The sequence below is a fragment of the Alexandromys fortis genome, unplaced genomic scaffold (assembly GCF_014885135.2).
Source record: "Alexandromys fortis isolate MF-2015 unplaced genomic scaffold, M_Fortis_MF-2015_v1.1 scaffold_33, whole genome shotgun sequence".
Classification (NCBI taxonomy): domain Eukaryota; kingdom Metazoa; phylum Chordata; class Mammalia; order Rodentia; family Cricetidae; genus Alexandromys; species Alexandromys fortis.
The window spans coordinates 177,510-183,509 of record NW_026067917.1 but is presented as its reverse complement, the minus strand read 5'-3'; the positions used below and the strand labels follow the sequence as shown (position 1 = coordinate 183,509).

At 36.0% G+C, this 6,000-nt stretch overlaps 1 protein-coding gene across 1 annotated transcript in view; it reads left to right on the top strand.

The window, feature by feature from the left end:
* Kcnj3 (potassium inwardly rectifying channel subfamily J member 3) overlaps positions 1–6,000 on the top strand; it is a 128,978-nt gene that overhangs the window by 80,671 nt on the left and 42,307 nt on the right. The gene's annotated exons all lie outside the window — the stretch shown is intronic.

The window sequence follows — 6,000 nt, the reverse complement described above, 5'->3', positions numbered from 1 at the left end:
TTTTTTTTTTTTTTTTTTTTTTTTTTTCTGTGTAACTTTGGAGTCTGTCCTAAAATTTTCTTTGTAGACCAGGATGGCTTTGAACACAGAGAGATCCGCCTTCCTCTGTTTCCTGAGTGCTGCACCACCACCTTTCGGCTATATTTCTTCTTTAAGATGTGCCAGAAATTGTGGAAATTTGAGGGTTATAAAGTGGCATTTCAATACAAGCATATGAAGTTTAATATTGTATAAGGGTAATTTTCTTATTGCCACACAAACATTTACTCATTATATCTGAAGTCTTTAAAATCCTATCTCGGTTAGTCTGTAAAACTCTTTTTTATTGTTCGATACATATTCCCCTACTGGATCACTTAACGTAACAGTGCCTCCTTGTACTCTCTCTGCATCTTGTCTCTGTCCCACCTTTCCTGGTACTGTTTCCAGGCTCTGGTAACCACTACTGTATCCTTTATTTTCTTGAGGTGAACTGGAAATCTCTTATTACTGGCCTGGGATGATTTTGTAAGTAATTGTATGGATGAGATTAATTGTAAGTGACATTTTTTTTAAATATGTGCTTTAAACACAAAACTCTTTTGGATCTTAAAAATATTCCCATGAGCTTTCTCTCTCGTGTCTTGTGTGGTGCTTTCTGTTTTGTCCCCATGTTAAATCAGTGTGGAGCCAAATGCGTCATTGCGGAGTAAGGCAAAACTTAGATAATTAGGTTTCTCCATGGGAAATTGGATTCTGAGGAATTGGATTTCCCCAGTAGATTGTGAGTGACAGTGATTCTAACTCTCTAAGAAGCACGCCTTTGGAATGTCCACAGGCTGATTCACAGGAACACAGATATGGTGATTTTTACTCGGTTTCAGATTTTTCTTTCCTGGGCTTTTCTCTAACTAGTACACATGTGTTTCAAATAATGGACTGAAAAGCAAACTCTGTTGAGTGTCCTGAATGAGACTGTGATGCTGTGGTAAATTGCAGGCTAGGTAAGCTTATGGGAGTGATTGAAAGAATTGAAGGCTGTCTATGAAGTGGTAGGAAAATGTTTTCTGAAAAAAATGACTAATTCAGAAATTCTGGCCTGGTGGTGGTTGTGCCTGCCTTTAATCCCAGCACTTGGGAGGAGGCAGTTGGATCTCTGTGAGTTCAAGGCCAGCCTGGTTTATAGAGTTAGTCCCAGGACACCTCCAAAGGCTACAGAGAAATCCTGTACAAAATAAAACAAAACAAACAAACAAACAAACAAAAAACAAACAGAAAATCTGAATTTTCTGGGTTTAATGTTTCTTTGTACAAAAGTTTTGAAAATTACAGTTTCCCTAATTATATTTTCTAGACAGTGTTTCATATTTTCTCTTGGTGAATTGATTGATATACTGACAATAATGTGTTAGTGTTTCAGAAAGTTACCACTTTGCTAAATGCCAAGATGCCTTTTGATCATGGCTTAGTTGAGGGTTCTGTGTTGTGTATTGCCTCCAATTCAGGCAAAAAATTCACTTCACTGTTTAAAGAGATAGCAGAGGAGGCTGTGTCACTCATTAGTTTTTGCATCCCTAAACTTAAATCATAGTTTAAATTGTGCTTTGAAATGGCAGCTTTGAAGAAAAGACACCACATAGCAGAGTTGACAGTGGGGTGCACAGAGACATTTTAAACTGTGTCAACTGAGTTGCAGAGTATCAGCTTGTTAGTTTATCACAACTTCTCAAGTTTTCAGTTTACAAAATAGTTTGGGTCACAGAATACACTGATTAGAAAGAAGAACAGCTAAAATAATCTAGATAGAAACATCTTTTAAAAGATACTTGATGTGCAATTTGTAGCCATAGCTTGCCAGATCAGCCATTGAATTTTACACTTGTTTCTCCCCACTCAGTTGTTGCATGGCTAACCTACAGGCTGAGAAATATCTGCTACGAAGTGTTCAAGGCTAACTCGTTCTGTGTAGTGGAGAAGAGTGAACCTCAGTGTGTGTTGTGAGTTCACATTCAGTAATCATTGTCAACACATTCATTTATTTTGTTACTGTTGTTTTAATTGCTTATTTTGCAAAACATTGTAGTATTTTCTGTATTGCTATGCACACATATATATCATAAAATTTTCTCTTCTTATGAAGGTATATTGTATACATTCCTCTACAAGAGCTAGTTCCAGGACAGGCTCCAGGCTCCAAAACCACAGAGAACCCCTGTCTCGAAAAACCAAAAAAAAAAAAAAAAAAAAAAAAAAAAAAAAAAAAAAAGAGAGTTCTACATTTTGTTCTGCAAGCAGCAGAAGGATTCTGCCATACTACATACTAAGCCTAGATTGACCACAGATGAGAACTCAAACCCCTCCTCCACAGTGACACACATCTTCCAACAAAGCCAAAATTACTCCAATAAGGCTACATCTCCTAATAGTGGAGCTCCCTATGTGCCAAGCATTCACGCACACGAGTCTATATGGGCCGTTCCTATTCAAACTATCACACATTGTTACCTGCAGGAGTGTTGTGCCCAGAAAAGTATATCTTACTATATTTGCATGTGTATGCATACGTATGTGTATCTAGATGGGAAAGACTGAATATATACTAAAATATAGAAGATACTAAAAATATATATTGTCTCATGAACCTGACAGACTCCATTCACAAGAAGGGGAGATCCTTTAGATTTCAAAATTATCCATTGAAAAATGTTGGGAAGGGAAGGCCTACCAGAATCTGAATCTGGCTGTGGAGAAGCCAATGATCTTCTGATGTCCCAGATATTTCAAAGTCTGTACACATTGGTATCTCTTACTGTGGAGAGATCAAACCTGAACCAATTGCCACTATGACCATTTCTAGACATAGAGTTTAAATCTCACTCCCTACTGATTCCAGTTTTCTAATCTAAAGAAGGTTTATGAGACTTCCTTGTTCTTTCTCTCTCTTCTAGTGGTCTTCACTCATTAAATTAGCAAAACCAAGTATCCTTACTAGACTCATATGTACATTACTCTCTGTCTAATTATTCCATTTCTGAATAAGCATTAATAAAAAATCCCATCTACATGGAGCTTCCACTATCATAATGTGGAGTAAATCCTACTGTGAATAAATTAAGAGATAGTAAGTGCTAAAAATAAGTAAAAAATACGATGGAATGGCACAGAGATGGGAAGAGGGTTGTAATTTTTTGTTTATATTCTAAACATTTATGGATGTTGTACCATCTAGCATGGGCTTATGTAAATAAAATGAAGACATGAACAGTAACCTTTACAGATGGTTGTAATTTCCAGTAGAAAACTCAGGGCACTGTCAATGGGAATGTGATATCTGTGTTGTCCTGAAAGAGGTTGAGGGCATTAGACTTGCAAATGTTGAAACTCTGCACTAAAAAGTTTGTTCTCATCATCCTTGAGATGTGTGTGTGTGTGTGTGTGTGTGCGTGTGTGTGTGTATGCTTGTTTATTTGCATTATGTTTGTCATTGTCTTACTCTGAATTAAAAAGTTTGTTCTCATCATCCTTGAGATGAATATGGATGTTAATATGAATGTATGCTTATGCCTGCTCATTTGCATTATGTTTGTCAAGTCATTATTGTTTTCTTTCATCTGTTGGTTAGGTTCTTCTCAGCCCTAGCTCAAAACTTCTGAATAACTTGGATATAACATAGAAACATACTACTTGACTAGCCTGAGTGAACTCGTTGGTTTAATCCCCAGCATCAAACACATGCAGACATACACACTGCTCATGTTCACCCTCTCACAGATGGATGCACATTCCCATGCTTATGCATGTACACACACAAACACACCTTACAAGCACATTTTTAACATATTTTAGATCCTTCTACAAGAAACTTTATCTGTATAGAAAAGTTGAGCGAAACAAAGATAAATTCTGCTTCTTTAAAATTATGAATCCCTACTAGAATGAGTGAATAAATTTTATAAGCAAGAGCACCGTTGGCCAGTCCTAGACTCATGCCCTGTTGTGATTCCTGAATAGTGAAACAAAGAGATGAATTTCACTTCATTCTTATTTATAAGAGTAATATTTTGCATCTCTTGCTTTCCCTGGTTTTTCCCTCCATTTTCAGAGCACATTTTGTGTTTTCCCAGTGCAATTGTGTTCATTGTTTAACTATTTTTTATATTATCTCCAATATTAATTTTAATTGAACATCACCTGTTAGGATTTTTTTTTCTGCACCTTTTCAAATTCTCTTGATTTCTGTGAATGTTCACATCTGGCTTGTATTCTCTTTATGGAACAATTTTTTTTTTGCTTCATAGAGCATAATTCTTTGTAATAGCTCTATTTTGGGTTCTATTTCAAGTATTGCATTCTTTTTACTGATATTCTTTTCCATAGGGGTTAAGATAATGACTCTGTATATCACCTAGATCATATTTCTAGTAAAATACATAAAACCATTACCTGCCATTAAGGTAGGACTCTCAAATTCTCCTGGACATCAGAGTACCAGGCTCCCCTGGCCTGTATGACCTCACCAGAAAACTGTCTGTCTGGTTCCTGGTGATTTCAAGAGGAGTCACTGGATGCTCACAATCTGCCTTAGTCAGTCTCATTAATGTAAAGATGTGAGTACAGAGGGTAAAATGCAGGGAGTTGGCCTGAGTGAAACTCCACTTCTGCTATCTTGTCAGTGCTGGGATCCAGAGGACATTGGTAATTTTAATTGTTCTGCTCTTCATTACATTGACGTATAAAGTGAAAATAAAAATGCCACTGACTTTAGAGGTTTATTGTTAGAATTAAATTCATAAATGTGTGCTTAAATTTTGTATACCTTTATTTGTTTGCTTAGGAGAAAGATAGAGGTAGAAGGAGAGATTCTGTGTGTCATAGAATGGATGTGATTATCTGAGGGGTACGTTCTCTGATTCCACCATCAGGAATCCAGAATTAAACTCAGGATCTCAACTAAGGCATCAAGCATCTTCACCTGCTTTGCCCTCTCACTGGCACCGACCAATAGTTAAAGTTTAAGGAAATGATTGCCAATTAGCAGGAATTGTGGACATGCCAGGACATTTATTCTTTATTTTGTTTACTATTATAGGCAAACTCAACAGTATTTCTTCATTGTTTTGCTTTTCTTCTTAAAGGAGAACATATATGTTGTCTGTTAACTTTAGATATCAGGTGAGATTTGTGTCAGTTTAACTTAATTTTTCAAGGACAGTCCATATTACACTGTTCATAGTTCATCTTGAAACCTAACAAATAAAATATTGAGATTTGTCTTATCGTTATGTCCTTTATATATTAATATAGATTTTATTTACTCATCTATCTATCTATCTATCTATCTATCTATCTATCTATCTATCAGTATTTTGGAGACAGGCTTTCCCTATATAACAGTTCTAGCTGTCCTGGAACTTTCTTTATATACCAGACTGACCTCAATCTCACAGAGATCTACCTGCATCACCACTGCCTGGATTTTCTAATGTAGATTTTATATACACAATTGCTGCTGTGAGATTTTTCTCCTGGTCTGATTATTTGTTCTAAGACATTTACAAGTCAGTAGTAATATAGAGATACTCCTCGGAGATAAAAAAAAAAAAAAACACCTGGTTGGCATTGTGCATCATTTACAGTCTTAATGCTAGTGTGTGTGTGTGTGTGTGTGAGAGAGAGAGAGAGAGAGAGAGATATGTATATATAAGACACAGTTTATATGGATTACTTTAATTTGATTATATGAACATATACTATATATGTTTATAAACAAAAATACACATACAAATTTTCTCGTCTTGAGAACGTTTAGTTTTCTTGCTTTCCACTTGTCTTCAGTGAACTTGTTAAGTGCTGAAGGGAACACAAAGGACTGTTTTGTGGGAAAGACACAGGTTAGCATGATCTTGACTAAGGATGATAAAAGGAATTGAGATTGCATTTCATTCTTCTCCCTGCCATGTCATGTTATCTTGCACACAGCTTTAGTCAGTATTTGCTAGTTTTTTCTTTTTCTTTTTCTCT